We start from the raw sequence: 14,385 nt of genomic DNA, 5'->3' as shown, positions 1-14,385 counted from the left end.
CCAGTTTAAAAAAAAAAAAAAAGAAAAAAAGGTTTTTACTAAGGTAAAGGTGGGCGGGAGGGAGGAGGCCTGTTTACTGGAATGATACCCCGCACTGCCGGCTTTGTGTGCATGGCTGCTTCCCCCTTACTTTCTCTAGAATGGTAGATGCTTTGGTTAGAGCCAACATAAGTTTTTAAAGGACAGTCCAGATGCCCCCCACCCCCAAGCTTCAACCATCAAACATTCTTTTAATTGTTTGAAGGCAAAGCTGCCTCAGTCTTATTTACCTTATTTACACCCCCTCCCCCAGATGGGAGTGCACAGGCTAGATGAAAAAAAAAAAAAAAAAGCGAGCGTCTCCTGAATATTTAGCTTCTTTGGGTGAGGGTAATTATAAGTGGCCACTACCTAAAGCGGTGCTGTTTCAAGCACCTCAGAGAAACTTGAAAATACTGTCCTTCATTGTTTCAATGAATGCATCACACTCAGACCTCTGCAGATGGGTACATCTGAACTGATGGGCAGGTACAGAACAGACTGCAGGAGACATAGGCCCCATGGGTCTAGGTGTTGCACCTCAGCACAGAGACGGGAGGAAGCCAGACTGGCTGGTGTGTGCTTGGTGGGTGGAGGCTACCCTGCCTGGGGCAACTGAGAGTGGGCAAGGCTGCATAGGTACACCACCCCACAATCAATTCCAGCAGAGCTTGGGGCTGGCATAAGTTGGATGTGGCATTCAGGCTTCTTACCACAGTTGGCCTTCCTTGGAGCTTTGCAAGCCAGTCTTCAAGGCTAGAAGCTGGCCAGGTGTAGGGGCTACAGACCGAAGGGGTTAGGGACCTAGGGGACCGTGTTCTGACCATAGAGGGGCATCCTAGGAGAGGACATGCTGTCTAGAGGTCAGTAGTGCTTAAGTGTTTAACCATCTCTCTCTCTTTTCAGAAAAGAGAAAAATTTCAAGAAAAGTCTTAGTTAAGCCAGAGAAATAACCTGTGAAACTCCTTGTTTTTATGGATCATGGGCTTCTGCTCTGGCCCTTCCCCCATCCTCCTGAGAGGCAAGGATTCCTCTAGAATGGGCAATAGGGGTGAGCTATTCATGTGGAATGGAACACCCCACGGAGGACTGAATCCTCCAACACTACCCCATGGGACCAGCCTCTCTCTCCATCCTGTCCCAGTGCAGGGGAGAGGTCCAGCAAACCTGAGGCTCAACCCTTAAACAATGGGGTCTTCCAGAGCTTCCTCTTGCGTAGAAACTTGGTTGCTTTGGGGTTGGTGTGGGGACAGGGAGATGTGCTTGCTACTGTCTGCTGTGAGTCTCAATAGGCAGAATGAGAGAGCCTTGCTATCCCAGGGGGGAAGGGGCTGCCCCAAGCTTTTTCACCCCCCTCTCTGGATTGTCTGTCTTTTGATTTGTGAAGAACAAGTGCAGATTCTTGGTAGAAACTGGTCCCAGCTTTATGCAGGCCAAGTGGAGAGCTGGACTCTCTCAGCCTGTATCCTGTGTGTACATGCTCCCAAGAAAAATAGATACAAAAGGAACCACTGTTCTTGACCCAGGAGGGTGGGCCTACATGGTATATGGCTGTCATATCACTGGGTGGTGGTCCTGGGCCAGATAAGACCTGAGCATCCTGAAGCCTCATCCTGTCGCAGTCTTTTCTTGCTCTCTCTGCATGCTGGCCATCTCTTTTCTTAATGCCTTTGAAGCCAGACTGGTGAATGGATCCTGCACAGGAAGACAGATCTCAGCATCATATAGGGTGAGTGGATGTGATTTGGAAACAAACCCCTAAGCTGCCAGAGTTCCATGTGACCACAGCTGGGCTTGGAGTGCCTAGACATGGTCAGCTACCTCTGGTCTGTGGGGAAGGAGAGTGACTTGGTTCTCCACTGGCCTGTTGCCCGTCCCCCACTCCATCTCTAGGGACAAGGTATGCTAGTTCCAGAGAGAGCCTGGAGACTGGCCTTCCTGGAGACTGGGAGGATCTTTAGAAGAAAATAAAGGTTCACTACAAAGCCTGTTGTTTTCACCTTGTACCTTAAGGGCAGCTTCCTTCCTGCTCCAGGCTGCAAAAATGCTTAGATAAAAAGCAATCACAGTTAATATTTGTTGTCTCAAAAATTAGATCCTGAGCCTCGCCACGGGGAGAAATGCGGCCTTTATTCTCTGCCCCCTTCCCAGTGCGTTCCACCCACTCCCCACTTCCCAGACACCAGACACCCGCTGCCTTCCACCTACAGACACCAGATGGCTCCCTCTCTTTGCCTTTCCCCTCCAGACCATTTGGGCCCCTCCCTGTGCCTGCAAGAGGTTCCAAGCCCAGCCTCTGCCTGATGGGGCCAGCCATCCCCTTCACTCTCAGGGGCTATTCTCATTTGTCTAGGCTCAGCTCTTCTTCCGGCTGGACACTGCATCTCTCTCACACTTCTCACATCTTTTTGCCCACCTTTCTTTCCTTCAGCCTGAAGAGCACTGGCCAGCCTTTATGTCTGCCCCACCCCCCAGGAGGTGCAGTCCTGGGCATGGCCCCTTCCCCCTTCAGGCCCCTGCCGCTAGATGGAGTCCTCACTCTGCCTTCAGCTCTGGCTTGCTAGGTTTGGGAAATTCCGCAGTCTCCAGTTGGAAGGACCTGGAAGCAGGACCAGGCTCTTTGGTTCATCCTTGTCTTGTCTCTGCCACCTGTCTTTCCTTTCCAACCCTCACTTTTCTTTCCCTAGTTTGAGCCCCAGCTTGCACTTCCAGTCTTTGACAGACCTGGCCTCTTTTCTCTTCCTGGTTTCTCTCCCAGTTGATTTCTCTTCCTTACAACAGCTCTGCACCATCTCATTCTATCCAGTCACACAGTTAGTTCCATTTTCTTGGTGAATTTTTCTTTCAATTCTGGCAAATGGAGTTTCAGCTGTTCCGTTTTGTCCTCTGGGGTGACAGCTAGAAGAGAGAAAAACCCCACAGCCAAGGAGACACCCTAAGGCTAGGAAAACCACTTCTGTGTTAACAGTCGGAGAGCCACATGGCTGAGTGACACTGTGTCCATCCCTCTTGGCCCTTCGGTGGCCTCTGTGTAAGGTCTAAGCCAAGGGTGTTCCCTTTTGGGTCCAAATAGGTCTCAGCTCCATGGATCCTAATAGTCTCCAAGTGGTTTCTGATCCACCCTAGGGCCACTAGGACTTGGAAAGAGGACCTCAGAGTGGGCAGGTGGTCTTATGATCCAGAGGACCAACAGATGAGTCTGATGCAAGAGCCAGTTCTTCTGACCTGGTCTGGGCATTTCTTTACCACAGCTGCTTTGGCATTCCACCATGCCATTGCCATCCCTCCAGTCTTGGAGCTACTGAAGCACGGATGCCCTTGGGAAAGGTAATAGATTTCCAAAGGTAATATATAAGCCTGCACATTAGAATCGCCTGGGAAGCTTTAAAAAAAAGTGCCAGCCAAGAGCCATAGGGCCTCACTCAGTAGAGTGAGTTTCTGTTTTGCTGGCCCCCTTGATGGAAATCCTCAAGACCTGGGGCAGGGGAGGGGGAGCGCCTGGCTGCAGGTTTCAGCTGGACTATCCAATGGGGATGTTCTCCAGTCCCATCCAGATGTTCCTGGGTCACTGGACATGTTCTTCTATGGCTACTCTGGCATGGAACAACACACATGGATTCATAGAACAGAGCAAAGGACTGGATACAAGCTTAACGAGTTTCTTATGTTTTTCTAGAGAAGGTGTAGTGAAGGAACGGTGTGTAGGTAAGGGGGTACATGAGATCACGAGGTTTGGGGAGCTACAGCAAAAGCCAGGGGAGAAGTCAGGAAGCTGTGACAAGCTGCTCTGTCTAGTAGGTCTGGATGAGAAGGGCTCCCTGGCGTAGGAGGCCCTTCAACGCCTTCACATTGTGGAATGGAGAGTCAGAGATCACTTCTACCCCTTGTCTGTTTCTGGGGAGCCTCACTGCCTGCTTTGCCTCTGTCTGGCCACAGTCTCTTGCTAGACAGGGAAATCAGTAGAACATTATGTCATCTGGGCATCTTCTGTCCAGAAAGAAGAGAGCAAGAAGGGCAGGATGTTGATGAACCAGGTGTAGGGCCAACTCTGCACGGCAGTGGGTGTCATGACATGTCATGGAGACTTGTTCCGTGGCCATTCATCCTGCTCAGGCTCCAGGATGTTGCTCTCTCGCACTGGCCCCCAGAGCCACTGTGGCTCCTATCATGTCTGTACCAGTCATAATGTAGATTCCTAATGTGATGGTTGGGGTTTTTGTCAATTTGACACAAACCTAGACATAATATGGGAAGAAAAACCCTTCAGTGAAGAACTGCCTCCATCAGACTGGCTTGTGGGCAAGGCTGTGGTGTATTCTTGATTGATGATTGGCTTGGGAGGGCCCATCCCTATTGTGGACAATCCCAACCCTGGGCTGGTGGTCCTGAGTGGTATAAGAAGATAGGCTGAGCAAGCCATGAGGAACAAGCCAGTAAACAGCACTCTTCCATGACCCCTGCTTTAGTCCCTGCCCCTAAGTTTCTGCCTTCACTGCCCCTCCTGAGGCACTGTGCTGTCGAAGTGTAAGCCAAATAAGCCCTTTCATCATCTGAGTTGATTTTGGTCATGGCTGTTTATCACAGCAACAGAGAAGCCCACTAGGACACCCAGTTCTTCTAGAAGGTCTTGGAACTCTGGTAGGAACCCTGAGACCTCTGACATGGTCCTGTAGAAAGAGAGGCTTAGATCTGTGTGTGATGGAGGGACTCTTAACAAATCTTTAAGCCATTTTGTTTTGAAGTTCTCCCTACTGGTAGTCCTTCCAGTGCTCAGTTGGGGAAGCTGTGACCCTAACTGTAGGAGAAGATGCTGGCCTAGGCAACAGCTGATTTTTAGAGGAGGAGACTAAGAACCAACCCCTGATTTTCTTCCAAACTGGACAACAGAGGACCATGCAGCACCGTCTGACTTCTCCACAGGCTGGGTCCTGAGCATCCTGACCTCCCCGTGCAGCAGGCAGCTGCTGTCCAGGAGTGACCATATCTGCTGTAGCCTGGGCACTGGCTGTGTTAGCTGCAGGTTCACTCTAAAGACCAGGGCAGGAACAGGAGCTCCAGGGGCATCAGCCCTTTTCTTGCCTTTGAAGGATAAGCCTCCTTTTCTGGTGTCTTGAGAGAGACCCGACCTTTCTCCTTCTTCACAGTGAAGTTGAGAGCTAAAGGCAGGGAGATTGGTGGTTCAGACCTGCATGGTACTGAGAGGGGCAGAAAGAGGGCTGGCATGAGGGAGCCAGGTGGGTATGGAGGGTGAGAAGGTTAGGGGAAGGGGGTGAGTCGAGAGATGGGAAGCAGCACACAAATGGAAACCAAGCGTGCTCAGCAAGCACTGAGCTGTCTGATCTTAGCCAAGCTGTTAGGACCCTGAAGTGTTCCTATGCCCCAACATCCAGGAGGCTTTGGGCTGCTATGGCTCGCTTCTTCCTCTGAGGCAAGGAGATTTTGCAGAGGATCTTTTGGCTGAGAAATAGTTGCTCACTCTAGAAAGAGCAGCTTTCAGCAGAGGTTGTACAGTCCTTCCGAGTGCTGTACCAACCCTAGAGTCATATCACCATGGGGACTAGAAGCTTGGGGCTGGGCCTGGTAGGTGGACAGCTTCAGAAGATAACATTCTCCAAAGAGAGGTCATCTCCTCTCCTCTGTCTCTCACCAGCAGCCCCTCCTTCTGTGGCCATGGGATTCCATCTCTTTGGGGCCTGGGTTCTTGATTTTTGACAGTCTTATTCAGAAAGGGTATGCGTGCTTGAAGTCACATGTTATCTGGAACTCATGTTAGTAGAATGTTTCTTGCTCAGCATTGCACATCTCTTTCTCCAGTTCCTTTTCCTGTTGCTGGGATAAAATGTCATAACAAAAGCAGCTTAAAGGAGAATATTTCTGTCTGAGGTATGGTCTTTCACAGCAGGAAAGTCTGGACAGCAGGAACATGTAGCAACTGGTCACACTGCATTTTCTATCAGGAAAGAGGAAGATTATGAATGGTATTGCAAGGTTCACAATCTCTCTTTATGCAAAGCAGGACCCAAGCCCAGGGAATGGTCCTACCTACAGTGGGAAGATTTTCTTACCTTGATTAACTGAGTAATCAAAATAATTCCCCATAGGCATGCCAACTGAGATTCCCCATCACACCTTCCTGCCACATCCTCATGGACAAGCCCTTGTTTAGCATTCCTCAGTGGTTGCACATCTGGACAGTGAGTGTCAGATCCCATGGCCTTTGGTGGGTACCTCTTATGGCCAGGCTTCCATGTCTCACATAGTTGCTGGTATAGAGAATGGACAGTGAACCTGGTGATGGTCCCTATGGCTAAGGTGCTTCTCTGTCCATCGTCATGCTGCAGCTTTGGTAGACTCCAGTTTTCTGATCATTTTCAGATTATTGGTGTATGAGGCTCAGGTGACATGTATATCCAAGCAGATGTAACTGCTCAGGGCTGAGCCTATGTGCCATATCCCCTCAAGGCAAGTTGCTTCTATCTGTGAGTCTAGCAGCTGGCTCCTACATGCTGGGCACTGAGTGCTTGGCTAGCCTGACTTCTTAGTCAGTCTTGGGCTGAGTGCTTGGTTTATGTGCTATGCGCACTGGGCAGCTTAAAACAAGAGTCTCCGACTGGGCTGAAAGCACAAGGCTTGTGGGTAGAGCTTGTTTTGTTTGAAGGACCAAGTTGTACCCTAGCTTTCTTTTGGTAACTGAGATGGCACTCAGTCCCAAGAAATAACAGAAACCTTGGCCCCACCTGACAGTCTGCAGAGTGCCTGCCCCTTAGGATCTCCCTGGGCCTCCAGCATCCCCAGTATCAGGCAAGGAGAGAGACCATAGCCGGCGTTGAGTAATTTCCAGAAACATTCCCAAACAAAGGGCAGGGTCCAGACCTGGAAACTTTTGTTTGGCTCCAGGTTGACATAACAGGGGTGCTGGGAACTTTGAGCTTTTTATTAACTTCAAGAAGGAAGATTCTGGAACTATGCTCTCTTCCTTCTTGATCTGCTCACACCAGTAGAACCCTCTACCATAAGTACCTTGGGCAGGGACCACTCCTGGTGTATTATGTGTGTCCTTTTGTCTGCCGTCCTGAATGTGGCTTCCAGCCCTCCCAGTGCACACTCATCTCTACTATCATCAGCTGTGACCCCCAGACATCTAGCTTCTTCTACATGGACATTCTACCAATGGCAGGTGTTGTTCTTATATCCATATTTTATGCGGGGCAAGTTGTTACTTGCATTCTGACATCTAGGCTGCTATCAACACATCTACTCACTTCTAGAAGAGTCTTTTGGGTATTGGTCTCATTCATCTTCGTAAGTCCCCCAGGTAAGATGATATTCAATAAATATTGATCACGTGATGAAAGTTTCTTATCAGGGCAGCATACTTCACTAGTTTCTATAGAAAGGAATACAACAAAAATAAAGTAAGGAAGCCAGTATGCCAAAAGGCAGAACTCAGTGTATGATAAGCCAACTGATTTCTGAGAGACCATTTCTTTAGCTTGGCTAAAAAGGACATTCAATTAAATTGAGTTCCTTTTAAAATTCCACTTCTGTCTTTACCATAGTCTGTTGAGTAGCAAATAGGATAGGCCGTCGGAAAGTCACCACATAGCTTAGTGAATCTGGCCCTTTGGAAAGCAGCCTTTTTATTTTTTATTGTTAAAAATCTTTTCCTGAGACAGAGTCTCTCTCAGTAGGTAGACCTGACTAGTCTGGAACTGTGTAGATTAGATTAACCTCAAATCCCTCTTACTTTTTATTTGGCATAGAAACACTCGATGCTATGAGGCTGCTTTATGCATAGGAGCCCCTGTGATAACCAGTCCCACCCAAGAGCAACGGCATATGCTAATAACCACGTGTTTCCAGAGGGCATTGAACTCTCTAGGAAATCCTTCCAGGTAGAGCACATCAGCTATCATGCTAGCCAAGTGACAGGAAATTGAACATGGCAAGATTCTTAGCTTAGTGCCTGCCTTAGGGGTCCAATGAGATCCTTAGTTCATTCCCTTTCTCTGTCTTTGAAGGCAGGACCTCTGTGAGCTGGGTGCACTAACTTTGAATTTAACTCTCCTAACCTAAGGCTTGAACTTCCAGGAAGTCCCAGTGTCCAAGCACTGTTCAACACTCACTCAAAGCTGTTTCCTACCCCAGTGAGGACTACCATAAACTGATACCCTCTGAGGGAGCTGCCTGTTTCTTCCAGCAGCCTGCCCACAGACAGCAGAGACTCCTCACAGCCTATTCCCTGGACAGTGCTCAGTGCCACTTTTCCACAGGCTGAGGAGCCCTGAGGGTGTCCTGCTGGGGGAGGGCAGGATGCCAAGAGAGACCCAAAGGTATGAGGAGGAGCCAAACTTAACACTTCTCCCCTGGCCTTTTCAGTGGGAGGTGGCTTGTCCCAAAGTACACAGACCCTCAGACTGAATCCAGCTCTCTGTTCTGTTTGAGTAGCACCCAGACAAAGCCTGCCCTCGGGGATGCTCCTCTGCCCCCTCCCACCATGGTAACCCCGGCATTCACTGGACCATGGGAGCAGGCCAAGTATGCATGTGATTGTCTCGGATTCTCTTGTTTCTTCACATTGGCAGACGGTGTTTGAATGTTGCGTACATGTTTTTCTTTCTCATCCTGACATATTTATACCCTAGTTTTGTTTTGTTTTATTTGGCCCAGTGGAGAAGGGATGTGTGTGGGAGGTGACAGTGTGGCCGGGACACCCTTTGTATCAGATTGGTTGTGAATGCCCATCTACAGGTCTTAGAATCTGACCACAGAAGGAAGGGACTTGGAAGCATTCTTAAAACTGCATGCTAACGTAATCGCGCGGCATTTTGATCCTGCTATTAATGAATCAAATGAAGCAGGTATAAAGGCTTCACATACCTCAGGCAACAGTTCCATAAAGGAGGCAGTAAAACACGTAATTAGGCAAATCAAATAAGGCACGGAAACAGCTTTCAAATATTTAGTCACATGCCATTTCCCATTAGTTTACTGTGTGCTTAAATGAGCCTGTGGTTTTATGGCCTGGTTAAAAAAGAGAAGCAACTGCAGACGCATGGCTTTTGAAGGTTGCTTCTTCACACCTCATGGCACCGAGCAGGGTATACCCAATGGGAAGGGAGAATGAGAATGGAACTTCTCAAGGAAGGCCTGGAGAATGCCAGGGTCATATGAACATCAGTTCATGAGGGGTCTTTAGGGCCCCATCCTCCATTCCCACTTCTTGAACAATTACAGCTCTTTTGTCCAAATCTGCTGCAATGTGACAACTATTGGTCAACCCTTCTTTGTACAAATAATCAATTCTAATCAGTAATTGCATCTGGGCAACAGTTCAACTCTGCTGTCATCTTTTGGCTCCCAGCATCATGACTCCAAGGGCAGCAATATGCTTTACTGTTACAGTACTCAAGGCCAGACAGCATTTATTCTTATGCTTAACTATCTGGTTAACACACTGCGTATTTCCACATTCCAACTTCATCTCCATCGTACAGAAAACAAAGGTGTGTGAGAGTCAGAATTTTTAGAATGTTGGCTATCTGAGCTCCCAGAAAGGATGGGCCATCTCTCTTAGTTTTCATAGCTACAGCCTGGGATTGTTGAAGAGGTTTCTTTGGCAAGTTTCTTTTCTTAATTAATTATTTGTTTTTTTTTTTTTTTTTTTTTTTAAATGAGGTGTTTGAAACTGAACAGGAAGGAGGACTGAGGGAGAAAAATAGGTGTTAGGTCAAAGATAAACCCAAAATCTTATGCAAAGAGCTTACAAACCTAAGCCCTATCTTCATGAGTGAGTGGCATGTGGGAAGGGAAAAAGGCCAACACAAACAGGTGTGGATGCAAGGCCAGTCTTAACAAGGCTAGCGCTGTGCCTCACTCACCTGTGTCCCTTCTTAGCAGCCTCGACACTACAACACAGTTCAGTCTCTTCTCTCATTGTAATATGGCCTACCAATGGCCTTGGGGTAGTCTATAGATTGACTGTGGCATCACTGTCTAGTTTGTCTTTATACCCTCTCAGATTAGATGGATAAATGTCCAATCATCTGATTTATAGAATAAGACATTCCTCAAAAAACTAAGTTAGACTGAGACTCTAATTCCAACTACTGGGGAGGTTGAGACAGGAGGATGGCAAGTTCAAGGTCGCCCTGAGCTACAAAGTGAGTCCAAGGTCAGCACAGACAAGTTAGTGGAACCCTCTCCCCCAAATACTAAAAAAGGCCAGGGCTATATATCCATCAGTGGTGGACTACCCACCGAGCGCGCACATGGCTCTAGGTTCAACTCAACTAGCACAGAAAATAAAAATAAGGTTGATTAAGATAAAGAATGTCACCTGGCGTTTGGGCGGGAGCAGGGGTCTGCAGGGACCAGTGCAGAGTTCCTGACATCAGAGCATTAGCGAGCTGGTTTAAGTCAGATGTGACTACACATGCTTTCAGGGGTGTTTAAGTGCGACAGTTTCCCCTCTTTCCTCTCTCTCTCTTAAGATGGAGAAGAAAAAAAAATTCCATTGTTTCATTAGAAGAAAACGTGGCATTTGCTCCTGGTACAAAGGTTTGTGGGAGATGTGCTGTGAAGGAATAAGAATCCTATTAAAATATTTATAAATTGAAACAGCCCCAGAAGCCACATGCTCTATTAGGCCTTTCAGTGTTCTGTTCTGAAAGCCAGATAAATCATCATCCAGAGAGCAAAGATGAGAAATCCAAACAGACACAAAGAGCTCAGAGGGCCTCTGCAAGAGGAGGCTATCCAGGCTGGGAACTCAGCACAGCAGCAGACAGCCCAGGAAGCCTTGGCATTTCTGACTCATCAGAAAGGGAAAAGTGGAAGAAGTGTGTGTGTGTTTGGCTTCCAGTGAGCATCAGGAGGCAGACAACCAGTCGTCTGCTGCGGCTGCTGATCTTTTACAAGGGTGGGGGAGGGTGGAGTTTGTCTAACCTGAGCCTGGCGGGGGTTGAGGTAGAGCAGGGTACAGGGCTCCCACCCAACCCAGAGATCCCACTCTGGCCCCATGTTGGCTCCTTTCAGCGAGTCCATGGAGCTTGGAGGAAGACTCATGGATTAGGGACACATTTCTGGGTGTCCTTTCTTACTGTGCTGTCTCACTGGTGTAGCTGCTATCACTCATTCATAAAACCGTTTAGTCCACTGCACTCCTGGTGCATGCTGACTCCTTACCAGCTCCATCCTTTGGTGCTAACTTGATCCGCATCCTGTGCTGGGAGAAATAGCTGAGGTGACCAAGGAGAAAGGACTCACAGCCTAAGAGCAGACTGTAGAGCTTCCATGCGTGCTTCACACTACGGAGCCAGCAGTTTCTCAGCTGGGCATCATGTACCATACAGCTAGTTTAAATTTGGGAGTCCATACCAACATAACACCAACTGGCTTTATAACTTTCTTCAGGCAAATGTCTTTATTTTATGTTATTTTTGCTTTTTTTTTTTTTTTTCTGATTTGGGCTCCTGGGTGGAGTATGTCCCTTCCTTCTTCCTGGAGTCAGTACAAGGGCCTTCCTATCCCTCTTTTAGCAGCAGCACCCATGCTCAGCGTTTCGTCCCCCTCCAGTGGCATAGGCTAGTGCCCACTGTTGCTGGCATTACCCAGCTGCGGCCCTGTTTATGTGTTTGGCTGAACGTTCTATCTCCTTTTGGGGCATCTGAGTTTTGACTTTCTTACAGGACTATATCGGACCTTCAGAGAATGATAAGCTACCGTCTGGTATTATTTGCAGCCTGGATGTGTGCCCCCAGCTCATGTAATGGTGATCAGATCTCTGTCTGGTCCGATCTCTGAGAAGAATGCTTATCCAAGATCCAGAGGCATTTACTAACTGGGAGGTGATGACAGGGGAACAGGCTATCACATTTCCCCCGGTTCATCAGTATTGTGGGTGTCTGGACTCACTGAGAAGAATTCTGTGCAGCCATGATGAAAAGTGCATGGAAGCTTTTCAGAGACCCAAACTAGAACCACGCCAGTGACTCAGCAACTGCACTTGTGGGGAATGAAGTCAAGCAAGTCCAGGGGATATATGTCCTGACAGGCTTATCCCAGCACTGTTTACACAGCAAAGACTTGGAGACAACTGGATGTCCATAAAGGAACGGATGGATAGAATTTGTTGTATATGCGCACTAGGATATTACTCAGCCCTGAAAAAGCAGAAAAGTCCTGACATTTTCAAGAACGTGAATACACCTAGAAGGTACAATGCAAAGGGAAGACACAGAAGGACACTATGATCCCATTTAGATGTAGTGGTTTGATAAGGATATCACCCAAGTTCCTGGCATTTGAATACTTGGTCCCTAGTTGGGGGCACCATTTGGGGAGGTTTTGGAGGCATGGAGTTGTTGGAGGAAGTGTGTCACTGGAGGCAGGCTTTGAGAGCTTCAAGACTGGAGCCATTGCTGATTAGCTCTCTCTCTCTCTCTCTCTCTCTCTCTCTCTCTCTCTCTCTCCTCTCTGCTTGGAGAGATGTGAGATTTCACCTGTTCCTGTTGCTGTGACTGTTGTCTGCTGCCATGATGGGAACCATAAGTCCAAATAAACCCTTTCTTCTAGAAGTTGCTCTGGTGGTGGTGTTTCATTACAGCAACAGAAAGCGATGGTTATAGAAGTGGAATCTAAAACCAGCTGAATTCACAGCAACAGAGGACAGATGGTGGTTGCCAGGGGCTGGAGAAAGGGGTCAAAGGAGATTGCAACCCTACTATATGGCAGGCAACTATACAGTCAGGAGTAACGTTAGATGCTTAAAACTGGCGCAGAGAGTCAATCTCAATTGATCTCAAGACAGGAATTGAGGGGATGTGCTTGTAAATTAGTGTCATTGTAACAATCCTCTTATTTTGTACACACGACTGAGCGAGCCAGTAAAGTGCTTGTTGTGTGCTCACTAAGACCCAAGTTTGGATCCCTTGTACCCATGATGCCGGCGGGTAGGGACGGGGGAGGTGTGAGACACGTGGATCGCTGGAGCTCGCTGGCTGGTCAGTCTAGCTGAACCAGTGAGCTCAAGTTTTTGCCTCAAAAACACAAGGCGGAAAACAACTGAGAAGACACCTGATGGTGGTCTCTGGCTTCTATGTGCATACATGCAAATCACACTGAATGAAATATGTATAATTTTATTCGCTGCTCATACCTCTGCAAACCTGGAACAAAAAAGATGTTCATAGGCCTGGCATGCAGGGCTCTGTAACCTCTACTTTGCAGGTGCTTGCCTCAGCGATGCCTTGTGCCCGTCTGTTTTTGTTTTTTTGAGGAGAGAGGGCATTCTTCCTCCTCCCTCACTATCTCACTCTGATGCCTTTTGCTGAGTGGATACCCTGGGGACAGCTGCAGGTAACTCTTTCCCGGAAGAGCTGATTGCTGCTGGAATAACCGTCCAGCTCAGTGCCCTGCCCCCGTGATGACCTAAGTCATGCCAGCAGGGGATAATGCTTTAATAGAGCATCCGTCAGCAGCAGCTTCTGCACATCCTCCAGGGATCCAGCCCTTGGAGGGAGCAAGTCACAGGACGATGGCAAAGAACGCTGTCCACTGGTGAGGTGGCCAGCCTGCGAGTGACCAGGGACAGCGTGGGTTTAGACATACCCTTCTCACAGAGTGGCTGGCTATATCTGCGATGAGAAACTGAGTGCTTTGTCACCTGTGGTGTCAACAGCCCTGGAGTAACTTGTGGCTGCTGTCTCTTGTCCCAGCTCTGCTGGCTCTTACGGGTGGCAGTGTAGGTCTCTATTGATGGTAAGTAGGAAGCCAGACACATGTGAGAAACTGGGAGCAGGACCCTACTGTGAGTTCTGAGGCATCGAGGAGACCTGCAGAGGAGGGCTTGGGCTGAACAACAGATGGTGGAGGGGCCTGGGTAGGGTATGCAGCAAGGCAAGTCCTGGGCTATGGAACCTAGCACTGAGATGGCTGGGTCAGAATCTTTCACAACCTCCATTTTGTAGGCAATAGGAGCAAATTGCTGCATGTTGGCTGGGCTTGAGGGCTGTTGCTCTCCCGGTTAGGTTGCTTTCATGCCTGGTTATGATGGAGTCCTTACCAAGTAGCACTCCACTCAGGAGATGATGGGTCCTCGGGAACTCTCTGTTTGACTCTTCCTGGGGCTCCCTTTGCCCTACTCTGTGCCCTGCCCCAACACCTCCCTACGTGGGGCTTCTGCCTTGGTACTCTAACTTAGGCATACCTAACCTAACTGGCCACCTAACTTAGGCATACCTGACCAAGGATTAGAGCTACCAGCCACTGCATGGTGGCCTACGCTGTACTCTGTGACTTTGCCATGCCAGCATGGCGCATCTGTGGATCAACAGTGCCCTGGTCTTATGTTCACTTGTTCTTGGG

General features: G+C 48.5%; 1 long non-coding RNA gene across 1 annotated transcript in view; it reads left to right on the top strand.

Moving 5' to 3' along the window:
- LOC129680914 (uncharacterized) overlaps positions 1–14,385 on the top strand; it is a 144,042-nt gene that overhangs the window by 1,888 nt on the left and 127,769 nt on the right. The window lies entirely within an intron of this gene.

This window comes from Psammomys obesus, unplaced genomic scaffold (assembly GCF_907164565.1).
Source record: "Psammomys obesus unplaced genomic scaffold, mPsaObe1.curated_primary_1811, whole genome shotgun sequence".
Taxonomy (NCBI): domain Eukaryota; kingdom Metazoa; phylum Chordata; class Mammalia; order Rodentia; family Muridae; genus Psammomys; species Psammomys obesus.
The sequence above is the reverse complement of the archived record's forward strand: the minus strand, read 5'-3'. Positions and strand labels throughout refer to the sequence as shown.